This window comes from Nyctereutes procyonoides, unplaced genomic scaffold (assembly GCF_905146905.1).
Source record: "Nyctereutes procyonoides isolate TBG_1078 unplaced genomic scaffold, NYPRO_anot_genome, whole genome shotgun sequence".
Classification (NCBI taxonomy): Eukaryota; Metazoa; Chordata; class Mammalia; order Carnivora; family Canidae; genus Nyctereutes; species Nyctereutes procyonoides.
In genome coordinates this window covers 13,686,234-13,714,129 of record NW_026575048.1, presented here as the reverse complement: position 1 = coordinate 13,714,129, position 27,896 = coordinate 13,686,234, and the positions used below count along the sequence as shown (strand labels likewise).

Below are 27,896 nucleotides of genomic sequence, written 5' to 3'. Positions count from 1 at the left end.
TCCACTAATAGGTATCAAAACTTCTTCTGCCTCCCCATTGCTGTGAAACACAGTACTCTAGAACTCAGCTACTTAAAATAATAGCAACCATGCATTTTGCTCTTGCGTCAGCTATTTGGGACTGAGCTCTGCATGGGGTGGGGGCTCACTTTTTTTCCTCTTGGCAGTAGCTGGAACACACATTTGTTTTGGAGTGTGTAGTACATGTATGTACAGAGGGCCTCATGCCCATAAGAGGACCCATGCTTGGGTTTTAATACTCTGTAGTCTCCTTCTTCAACTTCTATCTTTGAATTTGTGTTTTGTAAGTGAAATCTGATAGAACAATGAAACGTGCAATAAAGGGCTGGAGCCTGGGTTGAATGTAGGTTAGCCTCAGCCACATCCCAGCACCCCAAGGAGGATCCCTAACTGTCTGGCTCCTGCCTCCATCAGGCACCCACTTGAACCATCCTTATCTTTGCAAAGTGCCCAGGTACCTTTGGGGGTCTGCACTCACTTGGTCTCTATCCCTGTGCCAAAGGGTACATGATACTAAATAGCAAACAACAATAACAAAAATCTATAACAGATCAACCAAGAGGTCATAAATAAAAGAAAGTTTTTCTCCTACTTTAAGAACATGGGTCTCTGAATTTTCAGTTTCACTGGGCCCCGAAAATTATGTAGCTAGCCCCAATTGGGCAACTTGCCTGAAATGGAAGATCCGGTTCCAAGAGAACTCATTCACATGGCTGGATACTTGGTCCTGGCTGTCAGCTGATTGCTCAGGCAGGACTGTTGGGGGGTGGGTGGGGGAATGGTTCCTTGTGGACCTGTCCATGTGAGGTTTTGGACTTCTTATAGCATGGCATCTGGATTTCAAGTGGCAGCTGCTGTTTCCTAAGGCCTGGGTGGGGAAATCTGCATAGCATAGCATAGCATTACTTGTTGTCAGATCCTATTAGTTACACTAATGGTAGATCCCATCAGATTCAAGGGGAGGACAGTCTAAATCCTGCCTTTCAGTGGGAGGAGTTTCAAATCATTGATAATCATCTGTGATCTTCAATACACATATGTAAGTGGTAAAACAATACAGCAAACTAAGACAGTGAGCATCACAGAAGGCAGGATAATGAATAACTATAAGAAGGAGGGAGAAAATTGTGATCTAGGTATCTGGGGTGCTGGGAATGTTCTATTTCTTGAGTGGTTGGGTACAGGCACTTTTAACTTTTTGCATATGTGCTATGATTTTTTTGGTATATATATATTATTTTTTAAATAAGTAAAAAAGGAAAGTAATTGAATTTAGAACTAATGTTAGTTTTCAGAGGTTTACAAGATAGTTTTAATATTATCAAAACTATTGCTAAGTTATGTTTGGAACCTAGAAATGCATCATTTTCCTAAAGTAATTGTAAATGAAATAAAACCTCATTATTTAGACTTAATTAATTGAACTTTGGAAATAGCATGTTTGAAGATGAAATGAATTGCTTTCACATTCTCTGAGGATGAAGCATATCAAGCAAATGAACATGCAATGCAGTGTTTCACCTGGTCAAGAGAAATTGTTTCCAAACATAAAAATAATTGACATATCTAAAGATCACCATATTTCATTTGGAGTTTGTCTTCTACAGACATGTAAATATTTGAAACAGAATTTCTAGTTTATAAATAATGATCCACATTAGCCTTTCTGACAAATCTGATATTTTTTCTGTGATAATCTACTACTCTGACTAGGGTAACCTAAATTATAGTATTCTGAAAATTAAAACTCAGATTATTTTTATTTAAGGATACATAGAATGAACACAGGTATTACAGACTCTGTCTTTAAAATTTATAATCCATCTATGTTAACATTCCTTAATTTCTGACTACCCCAAAATACCATTTTATATGTCTTTCATACATCACAAGAAAGTTTCCCTGGGAAGAAGATTCTGAACTAGAGATACACATGCAAGTGACTTACTGTACAGTGCTTACTTCATATAAAGAGGTGTATTGGAAGAAGTTTGAGAACTTACTTGGATATGGACTGCATTTTATCGATATTATTTAAAAATTGCTTGAAATAGTCTTTGAAAGGGAAGAAATAAATCAACATAAATCAGAAGAGTAACACATTTGAGATTAAATCATCGAGTAATGGATACTCATTTCTTGGTGGTGTTTGTTGAGTAAAGAGCAAAATGAGTGCTGAAAGACAGCATATAACCTCAATCATATGTTCATTGGGCACAAGCTCATTATTTCTGTATTCAGTTATACACTAAATATATATATATATATATATATATATATCTCAAAGGATATAAACAAAATACTAAAAATATTACTTTTAAGATTATACCAAAACAGGCCCAAATAGGGATTTTGTCATTTCTAATTATCTGGGATCAGCTATTGCTTATAATACATCTATATTGGTTGTTCAGCCTAATATAGCTGACTTTCAGACACCTGCAAGAAACATATCCTGTATGGAAATCACCATGTGACTTTACCTTTTAATCTTCGTAAGACCTTGTGAGGCTATCTCATTTGCCCCGTCTAGAGATGAGAAAACTGAGTCTTGGAGGTGTGAAGTGACAGCTAATGAATGGCAGGGTGGGAAGTCTCAGCCTTCCCCTGCCTGCCATCATCCTTCAACCTCACGAGCATTTAGGCCTTTCCCTCAGCAGATCCATGAATCTCTGTCAATGTGACCCAATAAATCTTAAGGTGAGACTCACCTCTTTCTCGATGAGTTTTACTTTTTTTTAAAGGCTCTGAAAGACCCAGTTGAATGATTATTATGTACTGCTGGAACTTCAAAAACTGTAAATTAAACTAGAAAGGCCAGTGGCTACTCCTGAATCCCATCCTTCCATACGTTAATCCCAGTTACCAGGGGGAAAAATCTGGGAGAAAAAGGTTCTGGCCTTTTCTGAATAGTGGGAAATCTTTTTCAACTGATCACCATCATCTTAAAGGGCTTCCAGAACTGCATAATACCCCCAGAATTAAATAAATTACACGTGTGGTTATGAGAAAGTTAAGTACTTATTTATCCACATCATTAGTCATCGAAATTCTTGTAGGGAGTAACAGCCAGCCCCACAGGTCAGCCACTTCATGTTTCCTTAACACTTCCACTGTTTTTTAAACACCCGCTTCTTGATTTATGGCTGTACTGTGGCCTCAGCCTGGGCCTAATAACACAGCACGTACCACCCCTGATCAGAGTGACACACACATTCCCTCGCACCAATGTAAGTCATCCCATATGTGGGCCATCGCCTTTTATTCTGCTATCTGGAAGTTCATGAAAACAGGTGACCTGCGTTGCAAGCCAAGGACCTTCACTTCAGCATGAAAACTTTCAGCAAACGATACTTACTTCTTAGCTAACTTCAGGCACTCAGTATTCTTGAAGCTTTTTTGGCTGCTTCTTCGTTTTCTCCAACTGGGTCACTTACTTCTGCTGGGAATGCTTCCCCTTGTTTTCACCCTCCACGGGCAAGGGATTGTTTTTCACTTCCTTCATAAAATCACTAGCCGTGTGATGAACCCCAGATCACATGCCACCTCAACAGGAAGCCTTCCCCACCCCCATGTGCTTTCGGGTGCTGAACACACTACTGTAAGTCATGTCTGTCTCTAGGCAGACCCACGTGCATCTCTATACCTGGCACATATTAGGCATCCAGAAAAATCTTACTGTTTCTAAGTATCTTTTAAATTCCAGGTACTGTGCAGGGTGCTGGCAATACATTGATGAATAAGACCAATTTTTGCCCATCAAGACACTCCCAGTCCAGCAGGTATAGATAAATACATGCATACCAAGGAGCTAAACACTAAGCGATTGGATCTGTGATAAAGAGCCCACAGGACAATGAACAGTGAGTGGGAAAGCTTTAGTGAAGCATGTGGTTATGCATTGGCCTGGGAAGTGTGGGTTCCCTGGGGTAGAAGGAACAGAAGGGGGTCACAACAGTGGAAGTACAGGCTGAGGTCCTTGGCTGTGGCGTGGCAGGAGTGTGGACTCTACAGAGTATGAGAGAGATGGATGAGGCAAGGCTCACAAATGTGTGAATGGCATCTGAGGGACAGAAAAGTGACATAGGCTTTTACTGTGAGGCATCGTTGGGGTTTTGTAGCAGGTGAATGGCACAGCTAGCTCTGTATTTCAGATAGGCAGTGATCACAAGGGTGAGGTAATTGAAGCGGAGGACATGGTGGAGACAAACCAGTTAAAGGTTGAAGGTCCCAGTCCAAGCTACAGCTAGTCAGAAGTGATAGCAACTTTGGAAGGAGAACGGACAGCTCAGGGAGATTTATTGGATGCTGGAATAGAGCAAGAGAGCGGAGGTGAGGAAGACTTTAAATGGATTAAGATGATTAATCTGATTCTTGGGCATCCGAATACAAGCATCCTGACAGCACTGCCCTCACCTGAAACAGGGCCAAAGGAACTCTGATAACCTCGGGTAGAATTCTTTCCCTCTTGGACTTCCCTGAAGTCACAAGGATCTTCTCGGACCCACCAGAAGAGAGACCAGGGGGGTGGCTATTGCCCCTGAATGAAAGGTCTGTTTGCCCAGGGAAGTACAATGTTTTCCACTCACTCACTCATTCTTTCATTCCACTGTCCATCCAACATTTACACAGCAGCTTCCTTGTGATTTCAGTGAGGTTGGAGGAAGTAAGCAGGTAGTTGGATGTTATGGGCTGAATTGTGTCTCCCCCACCCAAACTCATGTTGAAATCCCGCCCCCCCTCCCCAGTACCTTAAAACGTGAATCTATTTGAGACAGGGCCTTTAATGAGGTCATTAAGGTAAAATGAGACCATATGAGTGTTTCCTAATTCTATATGATTGGTGTCCCCACAAAAAGATTAGGTCAGGACAGACACCATAGGCAGAGGGATGGCCGTGAGGACACACAGAGAAGGCAACCCATCTACGAGCCAAGGGAAAAGGCTTCTGAAGAAACCAAGCCCGCTGATACCTTGATCTTGGACTCCTAGCCTCCAGAACGGTGAGAAAATAAGCTCCTATTGTTCAAGCCACCTAGTTTGTGGTATTTTGTTATGGCAGCTCTAGCAGACCAATATAATGGATAACTGTAATTAATAGTGATACGAGCGTGATACGAGTGTGATAAGGTCTAAATCTGGTATCATGGGGCACAAGGGAATCGTGATCAGTTCAGCCTGGGAGAGCTAGGAGATGAATACATTCTCCAGTGAGGTTTTGAAGGTTGAGTAGGAGTTTGACAAGCTAAAACTGAAAGATGGCATCCTGGACAGAGGAATTCCTCCTTTCTGGCTCCTCAGTTCCTATCTCCATGTTAGTTTGGGGGTCCATTGTATAGGTTTTGTTTGCCTCTACTGACCCTCAGCCAGTCATTACTAACAGAGAGAACACAAAACCTGATTTTTCTTGAGGCCCTGGGCTCTGCTCTACCTGCCTCTGCTGGGCTTCATCCTTGGGCAAGCTGCCTACCCTTGTTTGCAGGATGACAGCCTCCAACCCCCAAGGCCCTGCCAGCCTGGGTTCCTCCAAACTGCCCCTCCCCTAAAGCACACTGATCTAGTCTCATAGTCTGGCCCTGCTTGAACCACATGCCCACCTCTGTGTACCACCATAGTCAGGGGGGTAGTGTCCCCCAGTGAGCCAGGCTAGCCTAAGTGACAATGTTAGGCTTGTGGTCATTGCCATCTAAACCACGTGGAATGGCTTTAACATAAGAAGGAGGAGCTGCTTTATTGCACATAGAAGCAATACCATGTAGCTTCTCATCACATATTATGGTTATTCCTACTTGGAGAAGAGAAAGCAGATTTGGAGAGGTTAGTTACCTGGCTTCCATGCATTATTTATTCATTCATTACATTTTTCAACCATTATTTCTGACTATATGTTAAGCACTGTGCCAGGAACTTGGAATCAATCAATGAACAAAACAAAGACTCTACCTTAATGAAACTTGAATTCTAGTTGAGAAGGACATCAGTAAAGAATAAAATTATATGAATACTATAAATAGATCAATTATAAACTAATAAGGTGGTAGGAAAAACCTGGAGAGGATAAAGGAGGGCCTGCAGAAATAGTAATAATTATAAAACTCCCATGGCATGTCTTGTGAAAGGGTGACATTTAGGCAAAGACACAGAAGGAGGTGAAGGAGCCAGTGAGATGGAGGGAAGAGCATTCAAAGGTCATAAAGTGGGGACTGTGTCCAGCATCGTTTGAGGAAGAACAGCCAAGAGGACATTGTAGCTCCTAAAAAGTGCACAAGGGGCAAGGATGAACAAAGAGGTCACACCAGACAGGGTCTGGAGACACTTTTAAGCAGTTAGGTTTCTGCTAAGAGAAGTGGGGAGCCACTGCAGGATTTTGAGCAGACACGATAGCTCTGAGTACATGTGACTCTGGCTCCCTCTGACACTGGAGTCAGAACTCTCATGGACTCTGCTGAACAAGGAAGGCCTGAAGTCCATGAACGTGAGGACATGGATTGAGAATCTACATTCGGATGCTCTGTACGTAGGTCCATGTCCCTGTGGCCCTGTGGCCCTGTGCTGCCTTTTCCTCTGACCAGGGTGTTAGCTAATGAAGAGTTCATGCCCAGTGTGTGTGTGTGTGTGTGTGTGTGTGTGTGTGTGTGTGAAAGGTCTCAAGGCCAGTCTAGCCCAACCCAGCCCACCTTAATTCCTGGGAGAATGAATGGATTTTGTGGCACGTTTAAGAACTCTCTTTACTTTATCATTCACACATTTTTCTTACTTTCCTTTATACCCAAATGATGTCTTACAATTTATTTCATTGAAAAGAACATCATTATGCAGATCACTTAATTAAATCACACATTCAAAATCTCCCCAGTGTTCTCCTTCAAAGTAGTTTTTTGTGGGACAAGGAAGCCTGCATCTGAATGACAGTTCTATGCCCAGATTGGCATAATTATGGTCAAAATTTATCCTCCTGGGGCACCTGGGTGGCTCAGTCGGTTAAACATCTGACTTTGGCTCAGGTCATGTTCCCCGGGCGTCCTGAGATCAAGCCCTGTGTCCAGCTTTCTGCTCAGTGGAGAGATTGCTTCTCCCTCTGCCCCTTTCCACTGTTTGTGCTCTCTCACACATGTTTCATTCTCTCTCTTTTTCTAAAAGATTTTATTTATTTATTCATGAGAGACACACACAGAGAGAGGGAAACAGACACAGAGACACAGGCAGAGGGAAAAGCAGGCTCCATGCAGGGAGCCTGATGTGGGACTTGATCCCGGGTCTCCAGGATCACACCCTGGGCAGAAGGCAGTGCTAAACCTCTGAGCCATCCGGGCTGCCCTTCTCCAAATGAGTCAGAACTTAATTTTTGTCATCAAGGCCAGTGTCAGAGACTCTAGCCTGAGAAATCATCATTCTCAAATAAAATCTTAAAAATAAAATTATCCTCTTTTTCCTCAGGCCTAGGTCTCTATCCTCAGTGAGCTAAATGTTCCCTAAGAGCCAGCATCTACAGAGCACCTGGTCCAAGGAGTAGAGAGGTGGCCAGGGGGAGTTAAGGGGTGACAATGGGGGACCCTGCTCAATGACAACTGACCATTAGGGTCACCTCAGCCTAGAGGGCCTGAGGTGAGGTGCCCTCCCGCCTTCTGATGCCTCATCACCTTGGTATTTGGAAGCTGCCCGGCATATGGGTTAAAGCAGTGGTTCTAGAACCAGAAAGCTAGGTTTCAGTCTCAGCTCTACTGTCCCTAACTGTGTGCTAGGGCTCAGTTACATCAGCTCTCTAAGCTTATCTCGTTGGCATGCAAAATGAGTATAAGTGGGACATAAGTAAAATACTCAATGGAGGGCATGGCACACAGTAAAGACTCTGAATATTCGCTATATCAATAAGCATTCAGATTTAAGAGCCCTGAATCCAAGCCCTATTTTGTCCCCTCTCAGTTTTATGGACTGAAGCAAGTTATCCTCCCCTGATTCATCTGTAACACGGGGTTAATGATCCCCGACTATCTTCAAGCATTATTTTGGAGACTGTGTGACACCCTACATGTGCAAGTACCTTGCACATTGTAAATGTACTGTACAAATATATGAGATTCTTATTGTTACAAAGCAAATAATCTCATGAAGGACTCGTACTTTCAGAAGCTTTTGATCTTGATAAACTGACGAAGGAAAAACATGCTTCATAGACTTGGCTCGGTTGGAGTTGCAGTCAAGAACTGAGCTATTCATAGCCGGGGGCCCCCCAAGCTAAAAAATATTTCATATGGGAGCCGCAGACAGTGGGAGCCCCATCTTAGTTTTACTGTGAAATGGGTCCCATGTGTTACCTGAGACCTGTAAGCACCACCCTCAAGCATATTCCCTATCTACTGCTACCGCACTGCCCAAATTTTAGGGCAAATGGGCAGATGGGCAGGAGGTAACAGAAAGAAAGTGAATGTCCTTATACTCCCTCCAGGACCTAGTGTTACACAAGCATGGAAGGAAACACAAAGTCACAATAATAATGGAAATGACAAAGATTTTTGGAGTGATTATTAAGTCAAGTATTCTGCTGAAGGTGCAAAGGCATTAATTTTCACAATATTGCTATGAGGCTGGTGTTACTATTTTTACTGTACAGATGAGGAAACAATGTCAAGAGTCTTGTCCAAGATCACACACTGGTAAAGGCAGAGCCTGTATGTCTGCTTGCAAGCTCTGCAGCACTCCCCTGCCCTGGACTCCAGGGGCTTCGAGTTGATCTGAGGGGGACAGTTCTAGACTGTACCAAGCACAGCAGACGCTGAAATTAGTGGAGGTAGGTTTTCAGAGGAAGGAAGGGTCTTTGTGGATGAGATCTGTCTGGACAGCCTTCCTGGAATAAGTCAGAAATGAACTTGGTGGGAGTGTTGGAAAAAGATAATAGGAGAGCAGCAGAAAGAAACTAAAACCTGAAAGGAGCACTCTTTGTTCCTTGCTTAGGATGAAAGGGCGAGAGCATTCTTGGGCTTTTGACGCAGCCTGTTGGAGGAAGTCACCCTTGACGTTTGAAACTAACTGCAAGGACTGCTCCCTTGGGTCGGGTCTGTGGTCTAGTGGGCTTGAAAACCTAATTGAGAAATAGAGCAGAAATGTGAATAGGCATTTCCAGAAAAGGCACCCTGAAATGCAATGAACTTGAGAATGAATGCTGCTAGTAATCAAAATAAGAAGATACAAATCCATTTCCATTTTGTGAGCAAAAATTAAACGGTCTCATTTCAAACATTACCGGAGCTAGTGGTAATGTTTTACACAAACACTCACACACTGCTGGGGAAAATGTAAAGCGGTTCGTCTACTTTGGAAAGAGAATTGGCAATAGTAAGTAATGAAATTAAAAATGAGCATCCTCTTTGGCTCTGCAATTCCATTTCCAGATGTTTATTCTAAAGGGATTCTCTAAGAAGTGCACAAGAAAACATGTGCAAGACTATTCATTGCAGCAGTGTTCTTAACAGTGAAAAATTGGAAAACACCCCAAGGTCCATCTATAAATAAATAAATACAATGTACTATATATGTAAATTCTATTCATCTGTTAAAAAGAATGACCCAGAACTATATATACAAATCTCAAAAACATATGTTAACTTCCACTTCTGGTTATGATGCAGTAGCTACAGCAAACCACTGTTCTAGCTGAGAATAAGAAAAGTAGATAAAGTAAAAAGGCAGCAGAGAGCTACTGAAGCAGCCAAGATTTTTTGGGCTGAGTTGTGTGCACAATTTTTTAAACGCTGTTTTGATGCGGCGTGTTTGCCAGTTCTCGGTGCAGAGAGAGGGGCAGGGAAGCCTGGCGGAGGGTAACTGCTAAGAGACAATCTTAGCCTGGGCAGATAAACATTGGAATTTAGGACTGGCTGGGGCAGGCAGGAATTGGCCCCGTGCAGGGCCACGATTCTGGAGACAGCAGAGACTCAAGGAAGTGACAAAAGGATGGACTATAAGGGGCACTGGACTATAAGGATACTGACATCATGGTATTGTTGTAAGAACGGAATAAAGCGAATGTGCCTGCTACAATGCTTTCTCAGCAGTGATTTTCCCCAAAATAGGCAACGGTGTGTGCCAATGTGCTAAAAACATAGGAATGGCACATTACTGGAGGATATGTTGCTGGGTGAATCATATATGAAATTTTAATCCTTATTCTAATCTTTTTTCCCCATTCCCTTCTCTGAACTTCTACATTACTTTGTATATTGCATAGTATGGTAGAAAGTCAGATGAATTTAAACATAGTACATGAAGGGCACCTGGGTGGTTGGGTTGGTTAAGCATCTGCCTTCAGCTCAGGTCATGATCTCAGGGTCCTGGGGTTGGAGCCCCTCCTTGGGTTCCCTCCTCAGCAGGGAGCCTGCTTCTCCTACTCCCTCTGCCCCTCCCCCTGGCTCCTGCTCTCTCTCAAATACGTAAATAAAATCTTTTTAAAAATAAAATAAGTAGTACACTAAATGATCAAAATTCAAAATAACTCTAATTTCCAAACTTTATACAAGTTAAGAATTGCGTAATGACCAATAGTGCTGATTTAGTTGTAACCTGGTCTCGTGATTGCCCATGGCAATGCTATAGTCGTTGGCACACACAAGTTCCTCCCCTGTCCATTCTGCTGTTTACCCAAAAAGGTCAGGGGAGGGAACTCTTGCTGTCATTTCTTTTGCTATTCTGTGTTCTCATCATTTAATTCTTTTTCTATATCTTGCATTAATGTCATCCAAGGGTGCATTAAGCGGTGGGGATAGTGCTTTTGCTGAGAAACATTCCTGAGAATAAAAACCTTAGAAAATAGATCGAGATGTTCTTAAATACCACATGGATGACCAACCATATATGCCAGAATAACTCAAGCAGCTGATTTTGAGTTGATTTAGGAAAACACTAGAGCTAACCCCGAGAAAATTTTTAAAAAGCAGCATTTCAGCACACATCTCTAAGTTTCCTGAAAGTCTTTATTTACGTATTACTTGTTATTTTAAAAGTACATTCAAAGCAAAAGAAAAGTGCAGTCTTTATGATAATTCTGAATTTGTAAGTCTCAAAAATGCATCCTTCCTTCCTTATGCCTATAAGAAAAGGAGTTTTGGATTATTCAAATTTCTGATTTTGAGAAGTCTCCAGTAGTAAATCCCTCGCAGAGAAGGGGATCGCCCTGTGCTGGCCTCTTCTTTTTGAACCCAGGCCCTCGCTCTGTGCTGGTGGCCTGTCTTCCCAGACCTGGGGGAAGTTCCCAATGGGGGGAGTTTCCCAGAGCCCCTCTAGCTCCTCAGTGGCCATCAGAGGGCCATGGAGCCAGCGGGCTCTCATACCTCCCAGAATCCTTACCCCAGGCCTGGGGACCAGCCCAAGATTGCAGGGCTTCCGACGAGGCAAATAAAACTGACTGGCTAAACCTTGAGAGGTTCAAGTGTAGGAACTCGATAAGGCGGTGAAAGCTCAGTGCGAAGAACGGCTGTGCTCCAAGTCTTGATAATTTCAATATGTTTCTCAAACTTCACAGATAAGTGCGGCCTCCAGCCAGGCTCTCACAATGACCTTGAGGAAAGGCAGCACTACCCTTGGATGTGTCTCTGCTGGGAGAATCAGCCTGTGGAGCATGTGAAAGAGTTTAGGGTGGGAGGCAACAGGGGGGCATATGGGTGACCATGGGGGGAAGGGTGGGGGAGGCTCAGCCTTGCCCACACAGCATGTTCCACCAATTCTTTTGGCCTCCATTTCCTCATATGCAAAATAAAATCTGCATGAGATTATTTCTGAAGCTCCATCTTTCTTGATAGGCATATGATAATAAAAAGGAACTATCTACTGCCTGCCCCCTTCCCACTCCACCCCCCCCAAAGAAACTGAATGTAAATTTTTTGTGTGTGGGGGCACTTTTTTTTTAAGATTTTATTTATTTATTCATGAGAGACATAGAGAGAGAGGCAGAGACACAGGCAGAGGGAGAAGCAGGCTGCATGCAGGGAGGCCGATGCAGGAGTATATCCTGAGACCCCGGGATCATGACCTGAGCTGAAGGCAGATGCTCAACCACTTAGTCACCCAGGTGTCCCTGTGTGGGCAAATTAAATATGCTTTAATAATAAAGAATAGATGTTGAAGTTCTTAAAAATGAGCACTGGGTATTATATAAAACTGGTGAACGTAAATTTTAAGGCACAGCAGAGCCACACGGTCTTCCTTCTCCCGAGCCACTCCTGCCACCTTGGGTTTGAAAATGCTCAGAGACCTTCCCTGTGCTTTCCATTTTTATGATTTGAACTTGACAGAGTCCAGAGAAAAGGAAGAAAATGTCTCCCTCTTCTCAGGACCATCCCTGTGTCTGCACGTGCTCAGCTGTTAAAATGAGAATAACAATTATTACCATAAGGAAATACTTATCTCCAAAGGATATGGGGAAAGTTCATGAGATAATAGGTCCTGTAGCTAGCTGCCAGGAGGGGGGCGGGCGGGAAGGCGAGCAGCAGCCCCTACCCCCACCCTGGGGTGGAGTAACTCTTTCAGGATCAGGAGGGGTTGATCCAGGTCAGAGGAAGGTGGGAGCATCATCAGGAGTGTGGCATCACAGTTCAGACTCTTGAAACCTCCTAGAGCTTTGGTTCTCTGTCCTTCCTTCCCTCCCTCTGAAAGACACTGGAGCCACAGAGCCCAGGACCTCCTGCCTGGACAGCCCCTCTCCCAATACTTCTGTATCTGACATTTGTTGGGATCACTGACAATACTCTGGAAGACACAATACATGGACATCGCCCACCATCCACGCCCCGCTCCACCCCCAGCATACTGCTTCCGAGTGTGTATTAATAGAGCCGACTTTTTCAAAATTAGAACTGCATCTCATTGCCCTCCTGTCATTTCCAGGCACGCAGGCCAGTGTTGGGAAAAGACGGTTTTATTTTTGGGTATGGATACTGCCTCACTTTTCACCCACAGAGAATCTGGATGCTTTTGGCCTGTGGCCACACAGATGTCCTCAAGGCCTAACCGTTGCTGTGCTCTATCAGCTCACACCTGAATCATTGCATTAGCCACTATCCAGTGCCCTCCCCGCATGCCACGTAGGCCTCAAGTGCTTTCAGGAGCCACCTGCAGGCCCTTCCAGCTCCCAGCATCAGCGCATAGCTACCTAGCTATTCCCCTGGGCATGTGCTGCTCTGGGGTTCTTAAGTACCACATTTTGCTATTTTGTCCTAATGACCTTTCTAGGAAGGTAAGCAGTCCTATTATTGCCTCTATCTTAAAAATGAGAAAATTGAACCAGATTGTGAATGCAAAGACCGGAACTCCAATCCAGCATTCATGAATCCAAATCCAAATCATGAATCCAGGGCTCCTTATCTGCCTTATGCCCTTTCTTCCTTTCTCGATGATGTTCAGCCTTTATTCAGCATCAGAGTCATCTGTGGGAGAGTAAAATAATGAGTGCTCCTAAACCATCCCTGGAGATTCTGATACAGTAGATCTGGGAACTGGTGATATGTATTTTCAAAAACAGTGATACTGTGGTTCATCCTAGGTTGACAGCTACTGTCTGGTCAAGCAGAGACCTGGCTGTCCTTTCTGACTACCTCCCATCTCATCCGTGGCCACCGTGGGTCTGGTTGGGCTGGTAAATCCACCGTGTTCTGAATTTCCCTGTTCTACCCTGCCTGTGCTCCTGTGTTCCTGTGGGACCAGCTGCCTGCCACACTCCTTCCAGTCCTCTCTGCCTACTGGAGAGCTCCCCTCCCAGGGCTCAGGTCAACCCTGCCACTTCCACTGGACCTGCCTCGAGTGTGCAAAGCCACGAGATTAGCCCTGCACAGGAGCTTTCTATACACAGGCAGCCTGAAGCATGCATCATTCACTGCCTTTGTCACTCTAGACACATTTTATAGATTTCTCTTGTCACTGCAGATGGACGGCAAAGGGCAGAGAAGGTGAATGTTATGTGGCACAGGAAGCATAGTGATCAAGGCCCTAGCTCTGCCAACCACTGACTACAGACCATGGGTTCTTTATTATTGTTTTTTGTTATTGTTTCTGTCTTTGAGTCTCAACTATCTTTCTTATAAAAAGGAGATAATAATGGTGCTCAGCTGTCTCAAGATTGTGTCTCAAAAAGCACCAAGCACCCTCACTGGCATCTAATAGGGTCTGAATCCAAGACCTAAGTCTAGGCCTTCTGTCCAATTTTGTCTTCATTATACCACAGGAGGGTGAGAACTGGATTTTCAGAGGCAATCACTTGAAAGGTGACTTTTCATCACCTTCTAAAATCGGGAGAATCTCAGCTCTGCAAACACCCGTAAACAAATATTGAACATAAGGATAAATGAATGAAGTAAAACAAATTCTGTAGGGCATAAGCTAAGAGGAAAAAGAGAGGGATTTAGTCCATCTGGTAAGAGAGAGAAGACTTCTTTGAAGATGTGATATTTGGGTGTTGAGGTCTGAGGATATAATTAATAACTTCTCTCTTCACCCTCAGGATTCAGAACTGATCAAGCATGAGAGATGGAGTCACATGAAGAAGCTAAAAGCATCGGTGTTCCTGCTGCTACCTCTGAATGGGAGAACATGGCCCACTCCCGCCCCTCACCCCCCACCCCCGCCCTTGCATCTGAAGCTTGGGAGGCCCCTGTGAAGGTCTGCAGAGCAGATGTGCTTAGCCTGCCTACTGCAGGGACATCACTAGTTCGGGCCAGTCCTGCCCCAGTGGACAAACAAGCACAGAGAGTGGACTGTAGTGATTGCTTCTAGAAGGCAGCAATAAGCTTTGGCCACAGGCAGCTGGTAGGGACCAGGCAGGAAGCCATTGACCTGCAAACAGAGGGAGCCCTCCAAATAGGGAGGGAGGGCTGAGCCAGTGTATGTGTAGGTCCTGGGCCCTGTCAACCCTTCCCTGTGAGAGGTAGAGAGAAGACCAGAAACGTTCCTCTACTTTTCCACCCCTGGAGAGGATAAGGAAACCCTCTACCTTGCCTCTCCTTCTCTGTGAAAATATGAAGGGCATAGAAGCATTTCTCTCTAAAAATGCACATGAATGTTGCAAGAAGACAGTCCAGAATAGATTTTCAGACAGAAAAAAATCATATGTATAAAGGCTTGATGTGAGAAAATGTGGAATGTGTGTGCAGAAGGGGGGTGCTCCGTGATGCCTGAAGCCCTGGGTGCTTACAAGGAGGTGGGGGAGGATATGACCAGAAAGATATTGCCAGATTTGGAGAGCCTCGAATTCCAGGCTTAGGACTTTGACTTTGATCATTAGGCAGTGCAAATCCATGCCTCTTATTGGAAACATAACTCTAAGCATCTGCCTCCACCAAAGCAGAGAGCAGTGCTGGTTCTGGCAGAAAGAGCTGGTTTTAGCCATCCCCTTCCCTTTACCTGCTTATGAGCAATGCTAGGTGTATTCCCGTAGGCTCCAGGATGAGATCACACTACATGTTTACCTAGAATATAATACAGGGAATCTGCACTCCAAATCCTTGAGTTAAATACAGAAACAACAGAAATGCAAACAGTGCCTGGGTGGCTCAGTCGGTTAAGCATCTGACTCTTGATCTCGGCTCAGGTTATGATCTCAAGGGGGTGAGATGGAGTCCTGTGTCCAGCTTTGCACTGAGTGTGGAGCCTGCTTGAGATTCTCTTTCCCTCTCCCCTCTCCTCTTTCTCTCTCTCTCTCTCTAAAAAAAAAAAAAAAAAAAAAAAAAAAAAAGAAAAAAAGAAAAAAGAAAGAAAAGAAAAAGTGCAAACAGCAGTTGACTGAGAATGGGACCCACTGTGGGAGGACGGGGGTCGGGGGGAGGCAGAGGAGCAGACTATATGGTGCCTGGCCCTACAGCTCCTCACACCCCATGCACTCTAAAGAGGGGACAGGGCTGTCGGTGAGCACTGAGGGATGGTCACAGCTAACATGAAAATGTGCGCTTGACACTTGTTAAGTCAGAAATAACATTAGGGAGAAACAAAGATTGACCCATAAATAGAAGAATTTTATTCAGCTTTAGAGAGATTCCTGCCAATAATCCAATTCAAGGGATGAAATGAACCGGTATGTGACTATCCTTCCAGTTTCTCTCCCCCAAACTGATAGCGTCAACTCTTTTTATTCATTCAGCACATTGCGCTTGACAAAGCCCTTTCATGTGACATTATCTCATGAAGCCTCGCAAACAGCCCAGTGAACTAAGGAGAGCCCAGTCCCATGACCAGGTCTAAAATCAAGGCCAGCTGTCCCTCTGGCTCTATCATAACCTTGTGGTTTTGTTGGTGGGGGGTTTCTTTGAAGAAGATGATGTGGGGATTGGTCATTAGCTCATTAGTCTGCCTCCCAGAGAGAGGTCTGCAATCGAGAATTTTTTATGATCCTTCATTCTATATGATACCATCCACACATATGATTTCCAAAATGACTGTGTTAACCTAATCCAAGTGGGTAAGTAGAATGGCAAATAGAACTGCATTTATGAGCAAGAGTAAGATCTTAGAATCAGGCTCAACTAGGGAGATTTGGGGTTTTCTATAGTACCAAATTTATTTTCCTCCTTACTTGGTCTTTTAAGTAGGCATAACATATTTAAAAGGATGTGTAGAGATACAAATCAGTAGCCTTTGGCTCAGAAGACATTTAGGTTTTCAAGAACTGTAACTTGAACACCACAGCCGGTGCATGCAACATGGTCTCCACCCTTCCCTAATGTCTCATACCAGATGCACTCTTATTCACTCATTCCATCAACAGATATTTCCTGCACACCTGCCGTTTGCCAGGAATGCTCTCATAATTATGCTTGCATTACTTGCCTGGCCCCTGCAGACATTTGAATAAGTGACTGCCATCCTACAGAAGACAGGGGTGAATTAATGTTGCCTAACGTCCCTTCATTTATCTTAGTGTAATCATTGTAACCTGACGTTTGAGCCTAGGATATTATAACTAATGTCCCACCAGAGCCTCCAGAGACTGGCTTTTCTGAAGACTTGCTATTTTTGTCTCCATATCCCCATGACCAGTGGCAATGGTAGGCAGAGCTCGACCAGGTGACCAAAGCCAGAAAACTCTCAAGGACTTGCCCATGGCCCCCAAAGGCAGCAGAGTCTAGGCCAGCCCGGACAATTGGTCGCCTTGATTCCAAGCTGGGGGCTAGATCTCCTGTCCTTGAGGGGCTCTGGTTTCAGGGCCTGCCTGGGAGAACAAAAGAGATTTCAGTTGTCACATCTACACAGCCAGAGCTGCTCTCTTTTCTGACTTGGCTGGCTTTCCCCGGGTGCTGTTTCACATCACATACCTTCTCTCTCACCCCCCTCCCCTCAGATGATTGGTTGAAATTAAATATCCTGAAATTGCATTGAAAGGGGGAAGAAAAGCTAATGCAAAATTTTAATCAAAACACAAGCTTAACAGTTCCCAGGCTTTGAAACGTGAAGCAGACACTGGCTCCATGGGGACGTCCGTCCCAACCTGTTCTCAGGTGTGAAGTTCCTTCAAGGAACTTAGTCCCCTGACTAAGAGAATTACAAGGAAGATAGCACGTTGCAAACTGAGGACTTCCAAATGCAGCTGGACCTTCTTTTCCTTTCCATGGGGTAGGTGGGCAGGCCAATCCAGAACAAAACCCTTGCCGTGGACTATAAGGAGGAGACCTCCAGAGAGATCTAGGTTTTCTTCCCCATCCCCAGCCTGGCCCGTAAGTCTGCACCCAGGGCCTGAGGGTTACAGGAGGAGGAAAGGACTGGACAAAGGGCTTCCAGGGGAGCTGAAACCCCCAGCAAACCAAGAGCAGCCCAGACCTCAAGAGGTGGGCATGGGGCGCCCTCTGCTGGGACAGGCCCCATCAGACAACCCGAAGGATTTCTCCCTGGATTAAGTCTATAAATAGACAGATGATTTATTAAACAGATTTGAGGCTCATTTGAGGCGCTGGGCCATGATTGCTTCAGGGCTCAAATAAGGGAGCGCTTAGGACCCTGCCTCTTATGCAAGCACCTGGACTTACTTAGCGAGTCACTAGCATGATCTACATTACAAGTGCATCGGACTGTTGGCTCAGCCGCTCCCAGCCGGGAGATGCCAAATTCCTCATATATAAAAGGAGCTTTAGTAACTCAAGCAAAATAAGCACACTTTTTCCCCCCACCGCCTTCCCAGAGACCGAGGCGGCAGGGTTTCTGGGAGGATACACAATACCTTGTTACAAACCATGTAATGTTTTAAAAAGTATCTATCTGACAGCCTTGGCTAAAGCCAGATCTTCTATCTCGATTACTTCAATATGTCACATCCATATCGCACCACGGCGTCCAGGCTTCCCGAGCCAAGGCCCCACTGTCTTGTCCAACCTTCCCATCTGGAAGCAATGAGCTTAATATTCTGGCTCTCCCCCCATAAAAGCTATGTCACAAAAAAGTAGCAGCCTGTGAACTGCTTTATCCTCCCAAGACACACCGGAGCTCACTCTATTCAGTTACATTTAAACACCGTCCCCAATGCCCCGCCCTCTGCTGCCCTACATCCCCAGATGGCCCCTAATGCTCAGCACCGTACCAGGGGGACAGGAGTGAATTGACAATCATTTACACTTTAATCCCACTTTTGACATTTTGAGGGATGCAGCTTAAAATATAGGCGAGGCTTAGGGACTCCCTCTGGATAAATGTGTTTGCGAGAGAAGAAGCATCCCCCAGCAAGCAGCCTACTGTTTCTGGTGATAGGGCAGAGACGCAGCCTTGGAGTCTGTCTTGAACCCCTCTCTCACTCATCTTAGCTTTTCAAGCTTTGCCCGAAGAGTTCCAGGTGACCTCCGTGTTTGGGAGTTCACGGCGAGAGTGTGCTGCCCTGTTACCTGTGCCTTATTCATTCACTGATGCACTTCCCATCAAATTTGGGTTGAAGACCTGGCATGTCCCTTTGGCTACGCCCTCTGCGTCAGAGGGGTCCCTGGCCTGTGGGAGACTAAGGATGTGAAGGGGACAGATCCCGAATTCAGAATAGTTCAAAGAGTGGTCCTGGAAGCAAGGAATCCTTGCGAGGGGGAGCATGTGAAGCATGCCTCTTCCCTGGCTCCAGCCCAGACCCACTGAATGAGAGTCATTTGAAGCAAGGCCCAGGAATGCGCATGTGGACGAAATCCCCAGGTAACTTCCGCACACATTAAAAGCAGCAGACTCACTGAGTCAGGTCAGACGAGGCAGCAGATGATGAAGTGTAAAATTCGGGGAGAAATCATGCGACCCGAAATGAGAACTTAGGTCTTTGCCTGGAAATGATATAATGCTGTTGGTCTTCCTCTGGTCCCAGAGTTCTGAACGATTAGCATGAATAAAAACCACCCCACAGCTGAGCTCGAGGACTTTGGCTACTTGACTGTTCTCCTTCAGTTGGAAGCTTCTAGGGGCAGAGGCCAGCCTTCCTGCGCTGAGTCTTTTGGGGAAGGGCCTCCGTGTACTGGAAGGGATTTGAAAGAGCAGCTCATGCAAGTTCCTTGTTTTATAGGGAATACACCTAGCCTGGGAAGGGAAGTAGGCTGCCCAAGGTCACATTGCCTTTCAAAAAATATTTATTTGGGCTAATTCTTTGACTTGGAGACATCAGCATTTGGGTATAAGCCAAGCCCATGTTTGTGAAGGACATATCCTCCCAATTTCTGAAAGCACTGCCCATTAGCTAATGTATACTAAAGAGTTTTCAAAAGTGCTCACGTGAGAGCCATTCCACTGGCAGGGCCTCGAGTGGCCCAGCCTCTACAGACCACATGCATAAAACCTGTTTCCTGAGATGCTGCCTCGTTGCATTGAAGTTAACCTCCTTTTGGCAAATTAGTTCATGACCCAGGGACAGTTAAATGAAACTGTAGGCACATCAAGGGGAGGTTATTTGTGTTCTGTCTTTTTTTAGACCAAGCCTCTGATGTGTTTATTTGGAAGTTTGGCTCCCACTCACTATCCCACTACTTACAGTTAATCCTATGTTTTCTTTGAGCTACCTTGAAATCTATGTTGAATGAAAAATACTGCCTGATTTCGAAGTACATGGTATTATAAAAGGAATCCCAAGGTTTATGAGCTCAGATTTATTGTCAAATGTATTTACTTCTCATCTTTCTTTCTTCTGTCCTTCCTCTTTCTTTCCTTTTCTTTCTTTCTTTCTTTCTTTCTTTCTTTCTTTCTTTCTTTCTTTCTTTCTTTCTTCTTTCTTTCTTTCTTTCTTTCTTTTCTCTTTCTTTCTTCCTTCCTTTCTTCATTTCTTTCCTTTCTTTTCAAATTCAAGCGAGACCTTTTTTTGGTGTGAATCATGAAAGAGCAGCGATGAAAAATGCTGGGTAGTGGGGAACTCTTTGTCCTACAGAAGAGATGCCCATAGACAATGCTACTCAACTACAGCCTATTAAGGAGCAAGGTGGGTTCAAGGGGCAATTACCATGTCTGAGTCACTCTGTCCTCAGTATCTGACACAGTGTGTGGCCCTCAGGGGCACACAGAAAGTGTTGGCTGGAAAAACGGCCTGAAGCCAGTGCCTCCATTCTTACTAGCATTGTTTCTGTATTGCAATGGGTTTTTAAAGAGCCCAAAATATTTTTATTTTCGTATATGTCCATGAGACAAAGCAACTCACTCTCAAAAAAAAAAATGTTCATCTTTTTAAAGCAATTCTATATTTAGTTAAATACTCTGGAGCTGACTAATATTGTATAAATATACACAGGCATCTGATGTTTGCTTTCAACCAGTTGTTACAAAGTGAGACCCGGAAAAAATTAAGGTTGATTTTTACAACAAAAATAAACTTTAAAAAAAATTACAACTCCTCTTTCCTACTGGTTTTAGGACTCAGGGCTGGTGGATTTGCAGATTCTGGAGTGTCCTTAGTGAGACGGGGAAGGTAAGCCATGTCCTAACCAAGGCAGTAGAAAGGGTGACTTCTTGAGGCTTAATTTATGAATCAGGTAGCAGCATCACAGAGAAATCTCCGAGCTGTTTCTCTTGTCTGAGCTCTGTGGCTCTGTCATCTCAAGGGTTGTGAGTAAGACATGTGGCAAGGATGGAAGGCAAGAGATGAGACACAAGCTGGCAGATATGAGGTGGAGAGGGGGAGAGAATCCACTGCTCCTTACTCCCTCTTTTTTTCTGTCTTTCCTGAAACCACACTCTTCAGCTCAAGCTGATGTGTGAAGAAACACCAAATGCTTTTCCAGTTGGGTCACTTCAGACCCATATATCTCAAAGCTGCCAATACACATTAGCAGATCTCACCAAGTCCTTCAAAGTCTGGCTGCATCTTCCATCTACTCCTAGGCATTGAGTTTAATTGTTCCATTTGGGTCTATATTTGTTTCCTGTAAGATGGCCTCTCCTCCTAATCAGACTCTGGAACCATAATGGGTGTTCCTCCCATCCATCACCCAGCTGGCTGATAGGCACAGTATGGATGTTCACTGAATGTTCAATAAATCCAAGAGATCACTCCCTAGCCTAGTTACATCCCTCACCTTCTGTGAGCGTTCTCTCCAGATTTCTCCAGGCAGGAGATGACCCAGGTACCTCTCCAGGAGGTTTAAATAGACATGAAGAATCTGCAGAGCCCTGTAGCTAGTTGACCTCTGAACTGACTAAAGATTTTGAAATAATGGTTAAAACCCACAAAGCTGCCTAGAAATGCTGCTCGGCCGCATCACGCAGATTGTGAATCACAACGTAAATATTTTGCATGCTTCGTTCTATTTATCAAGCCCCTGCCTTCTGGAGCTGTGGTATTCAAGATGACTTGACTCCTGCAGGGTTAAATCGACTCCATTTGGGATCACTCTAAACAAGTTCACATTCCAGCCTCACAGCCTCCGACTAGCACATGCAGAGCCCGCAGCACGTCCCATGCACCTTTCACATCTGAACCGTCCATCAGACATTAATGTGACAGAGCCATCACCAGACAAGTTCATCTTGCCATTAATATCCTGGAATAAGAACACTAAATATACACATCCTGAGATTTAATCTGTAAACAGAGCCCCAAGCATCTGGGGAAAGGAGGCATGTTTATGCTTCAGCAGTGCTACTTCCACGAAGCTCGATGGGACTGTCTTGGGCACTACTCAGAGACATCTTCTGAATGGTTGGAGTGTAAGGTCTGGCAGGAGGTTTTGCCTGGCTATCTACACGTGTCCCGATGACTGGTCAGGAGCTCCAGTGCTTTCAACAAGCCTCGGAGAATCCCCAAAGGCTTGTGCCAGTGCCATTGGTAGTATTTATCTTTGGTCACCACTGTCGGGGAGTCAGGGAGATGCTTTTCTCTTTTTTTTTTTTTCCTGGAAAATGACAAGCCCAGTGAGACAGTCACCCTTTGTGTCCCAAGATTCTAAACATTACTGTCAGCAGCTATCTCTTTGGAGTGGAAGGTCCAAAGGCAAATTTGAGAAGAGTTTGGTTATCACTTCTGAAGTACTGAAGTATGTGAGAGACTTTGACACTCAGAGTCACTCAGAGCAAATAATTTCCAGCTTTCACCTTTCTCTCCTATGCCAAAAAGTGGCCTATCCCACATCCTCTAAGAGTGAAGTAGCTGCTTCTGTCTCTTCCATCCAACTCAATGTGGTCTCTCTGGGTCTGTGGTGATGAATTTAGGATTAGGAGATATGAGAAAGGAAGAAAAATGTGTTTCCTCAAAAGGAGAAGGAGAAGGAGAAGGAGGAGAAGAAGGGAAGAAGGAGGGGGAGGAAGGGAAAGAGAGAGAAAGAAAGGAAACAAAACGAACATTTGAAGTAAGGGTGAAGCATTGCCGTAGATGCTGATTTTGAACAGATTGCCTCCCCTTAAGAAAAGAAGACTCAAACTGGCAGTCATACATCACATCCCGCTCTCAGGAGTATTTTGTTTGGCCCCATCAGGGTTGGCCTGGGGAATCCCTTTGAAACAGAGGCATACGTTTGCCTCTGAGAAACTTACATCTACAAATTTGCCCGCCAACACCCAGGGAGAGACACATGTAGGCCCCGGGGAGGATGTTAACTCTTGGTAGCACTGTGGTGGCACCGTTTAGACAGAGGAAGCTCCTGGAAGGATGTAATGTAGTCTCATGGGTGCATGATTATTCATCACTGCTGCTTCTGCTCTTGCTTTCATAGATATGCTAATTACCCAAATCCTTCCCTACTGCCAGGCACTCCCACCTCTCTCTGTCTTTTTTTTTTTTTTTCTCTCTCTCTCTCCCTACCTAGTATGGCTGCAAGGGGCTGCAGCTGAGCAGTGGCTAGTCTCCTTTGGGCAATACGTGCTCTCCTGTTTGCCAGATTCACACATCTTTATCTGTCTGGTCCTGTAGGCTTTGAACTTTGTAAGCAGCTCTGATACTTGCCTTGTTTTATAGCTTCCAGACTTGTCTTTTCTCTCTCTACCCTGAGATAACATTGGGAGTCCTAGAGCCCACCAAAGACAAGAGATCCGGTGTCAGGTCCAAGGCTAGTGCAGCCAATGACCTGCATGCAACCACACTCAGTTATTTCCAGCCTGTTCTCCATGATCAAGGCTCCTTGTCCCCTACAAAGGCCAATGCACAGAGACCTACTCACTGGTGGACACTCTATGGTTAATATCCTCTTCTGCTCTTCTGTGATCAAAAGAAAATCTGTTTCCTCAGAGATGCTGGAAGTTCCCTATGGAGAAAAAAATATTATCATTTCTTTCTCATGTTCTTACATTCATGTGCTAACAGAGCTTCTCAAAACTCAAGGGCTCTGCTCACAGTCACCAACCAGGGGGAAAAGTAGCTGGGAATACAGCCCAGAAACGTGTTCCCAGAAGTTTAGACTGGCTCCATGTACAGCACCTCACACGTGCACAGCCTGCCTGTGTTTACTTAGAGCACGTCCTCGGCCAGCTCCAGTCTGATTGTCACAACAGCCCCGGCAGCACCAGGAAAAATATTATTATCCTCCCACAGGACAGATGATAGGATGGGACCATTTGTCCACAATCATCCAATGGGTCATGGTGGAGCCAGGACCAAAAACTCAGGTTGTCTGGCTTCTTTCACAGTCCTTTGCAATCGGCAGCACAGTCTTCTGTGTATTAAGAATCCGAAATAAATCAAATAAAACCATTTAATTTCAAGCTGAAGATAGGGTTCTGAGCTATAGATAGAAAAAACAATTGGCAAATCCATGATTTTTCAAAAAAAAATCATGCTAATCGTGTAGATGGTTAGTGAGGGAAGAATGGTAGGGAGGAGGGGACAACAGAGGGTGAATCAGAAAAAGGGGCTGTTTAGGGTTTTGAAAGTCTCATCACTGCATTCTCATTCACTGCTGGCTGGAATGCAAGCTGGTACAGTCACCTGGGAAAGCAGTTGGGCATAATCTCCTAAAGGTGAAGACCATGGAGCCAATGATTCAGTCTTTCTCCTCCTAGCTGCACATGCTAGAGGAACTCGTGTGTGCACACCGTTGGACATGTATAAGCATATCCAGGACACAAACCGGAAACACCTCACTGACCACCAACAGTAGTGCAGCTAAGTGAATTGGGGTACATTTCTATCACTGGATTCTAAACAGAAAGTAAGATAAATAAACTTAAGTTACCTGCCATAACACAGGTAAATCTCCAAACACAATGTTGAAGATGAACAGGTCATTAAAGTCATGGAAGCATGTCAGGAAAACAAACATGATTATGACAGTAGTACAGTAGTGAGCATCACGGTCACCACCAGCAGATAATAAGCTTGTAATTGGGTAGAGGCAGATTCAGGGCTTCTGGGATTCTGTAAATGCCCTATTGTGGGGCGCTTGGGTGGCTCAGTCCATTAACTGCCTTCGGCTTCAGTCATGATCTCAAGGTCCTGGGATTGAGATCCTGCATGGGCTTTCTGCTCAATGGGGAGTCTGCTTCTCCCTCTCCCCCCAACTCTTACTCATTCTCTCTCTCTCTCTCTCTCTGTCTCTCTCTCTCTGCCTCTCTCTCAAATATATAAATAAAATCCTTTTAAAAATGCTCTATAGCTTGACTGGGTGCTGTTTTCACAAAATTTTCCCTTTGTAATCATTCATTAAACCTTGCATATGTGTGTGTGTGTGTGTGTGTGTGTGTGTGTATCATGTAATTCACCTTTAAATATATGTCTTTCTCCTAACTCTGGGAAACAAACTAGGGGTGGTGGAAGGGGAGGAGGGCGGGGGGTGGGGGTGAATGGGTGATGGGCACTGAGGGGGGCACTTGACGGGATGAGCACTGGGTGTTATTCTGTATGCTAGCAAATTGAACACCAATAAAAAATAAATTTATTATTTAATAAATAAATAAATAAATAAATAAATAAATATATGTCTTTCAATATGAAGATGTTATGAACAAGGAAGGGAGAAAGAAAAGGAAGGAGAGAGGGAGGGAGGGGCTAAGGACAGAAAGAAGGGAACTGGACAGACTTCATGGATACAAATGTCAGATCTCACCCTCCCCTCGAGTTGTTATCCAAGCTTTTGGGATGTGCTTATTGTTTGGATATGTCATAATCATCCCAGATACCTTTCTCGGGAACACTAAAGGAGCCATCACCCAGAGGTGGCAGTGTAATGAAATTTTCAAATGCCAGATTCCATACAGACCTGAACCTTGCACCTCTGATCTAGATAAACTCCAAGCCAGCAGTGCCTTGGATTATAAGAACCTGAGGCTGCACTCTGCTTCTGTGAGGAACTGCCAATGTTTTGCCCTCAGGCAAAAGGGAAACCTGATTTCTTTCCCCTGACCACATCTCAGAATGTCCAGTTCCAGCAGTTAAGATCTCTCCCACCCTGCAGTTGCTAATTAAGACCACATTGAGTCACCTCTCCTGTCTCTCTGTCTCTGTCTGTCTCTCCCTTTCTTTCTCCCCCTTCCTTTTGCATTGATTCATGTCTGGTTGTCCCATTCTGTGATACTGGTCAGTGAGACTGACACTTTTCACTGCTTCAATCATTTCTTTCTTTTTTTTTCCTTTTATTTATTATTTATGATAGTCAGAGAGAGAGAGAGAGAGAGAGAGAGAGAGGCAGAGACACAGGCAGAGGGAGAAGCAGGCTCCTTGCACTGGGAGCCCGACGTGGGATTTGATCCCGGGTCTCCAGGATCGCGCCCTGGGCCAAAGGCAGGTGCCAAACCGCTGTGCCACCCAGGGATCCCTGCTTCAATCACTTCTTTATTGTCAGGACAAGGAGAGAAATACCATTATCTTCCAGAATTTCAAGTCATGTGGGGATTTATTTTTTCAGTTGCTCCCTGAGAACTGAAAAATTTTATATATACTTCAACATAACTTCATGAGGAGCCTGGGTGGTTGAGTTGGTTAAACATCTAACTCAATTTTGGCTCAGGTCATGATCTCAGGGTCATGAGATCATGCCCTGTGGTGGGTTCTGCTCTCAGACGGGAGCCTGTTTACGATTCTCTCTCTCCCCGTGTCCCTCCCATCCCTACTCCTGGGTGTGTGCTCACTCTCTCCCTCTCTAAAAAACAAAACAAAACAAACCAGAACAATATTAAAAATTCCCCTCTAACTTTATCAGCAGGTACTTTCTTACTAACGCAATTTGGAAATGAACTGATGTCAGGTGAATGGGAGGAATGTGGGTACAATTATTTGTTTCTCTGGAGCTTCCAGCAATGGGAGGTAACAGTAGACCAACTAATACTCAACTCTTAACAGACCATATTTCTTTGAGTAACCTCTATACCCAGCATTCAGCTCGAACTCACAACCTCGAGATCAAGAGTCACATGCTCTACTGACTGAGCCAGCCAGGTGCCCTTCAAGAGACGATATTAATGGGGTGAGTGAGCGTTCATGTTTCTAACACATAGAGAACATTCTGATTTATACATAGATATATTTTATTAGGATTTGCTCCAGCTAAAATGAAAATAATGATAATAATTCAATTCAGTATTAAGCCCATACTATATGTCAGATATTGCACTAGTTGCTTGAAGCACATGATTCAGTTTAGCCGATGTCAATTGTTCTGCAGGGATGCGTGGCCTCTTTGCAAATGAAGAAACTGGACTCTGAGTACTGGAGTGAGTTGAGCTTATGGTGTGAGTGCTGTTGCTCCTTCCAGAACCAGCTCAAATTTTTTCCCTTCTCTCAGCTTCTCTGGCCGAGCTGGCCTTTAGGGTTCTCTGCTCTCTGAAAAGAAAATGCTCACTGTCCACACCAATATTTCCTCTGACTTCTCATCAATCTTGCCTCAAATGCCTCTTCCTGATTTATTAGCGTTCATATTGTCATGTATACTTCCCAGATTCCCCGACCTGGCGGGACGAGACATCTTACAGACATATTTCCAGCTTTTGTGTCTTCTCCTCAGTTAACTCAGAGATGGCTGCAACCTGGAGAAGCAGTAGATATTTGACCAAAAATGGAATGTATGGATAAAAAGATGGTGACCAGGAGCACCAGGTCATTTCCTTTGCATCCATCAGTGGATGTGGAGGAAGATGGGGTGGTATAGGGTACACTTCTGTACAGCTCTATCTGCACCTACATCATATGAGGCCACTTGGCAACTGTCACAAGGCCATTCTGAACTGTCCTCTGTGGGGTGAACATTAGCATGTTCTTTTCCCTCAAGTAGGAAAGTTTATCATTGTGTTTTGGAGGTTTAACTGAGTCTGAAATATTACTTTGAACAAAAATCAAAATGTAAACTAGTGCTAGAGTTGTATATGCTGTAAGGGTGTTGAGAATGGGGTAGTGGGAGTGGTAACTTGGAGATAACATCCCTAGAATCACCACGTTAGCCTAGGAAGCCACCAGCAGTACTAGGACTTTATTGCTTGTCAACTTATATACAGAGATGGGTATATCACTTAAAGTCCATGTTGGTGAGGATGCGTGTGAGTGGTGTTTC

The 27,896-nt window shown here is 44.5% G+C and overlaps 1 non-coding gene across 1 annotated transcript; it reads right to left on the bottom strand.

The window, feature by feature from the left end:
- Positions 1-7,349: 7,349 nt before the first annotated feature.
- Positions 7,350-7,417, bottom strand: LOC129511228 (small nucleolar RNA SNORD52). The gene has a single exon (XR_008664777.1). It is a non-coding gene; the product is annotated as a small nucleolar RNA SNORD52 (small nucleolar RNA).
- Positions 7,418-27,896: the final 20,479 nt, after the last annotated feature.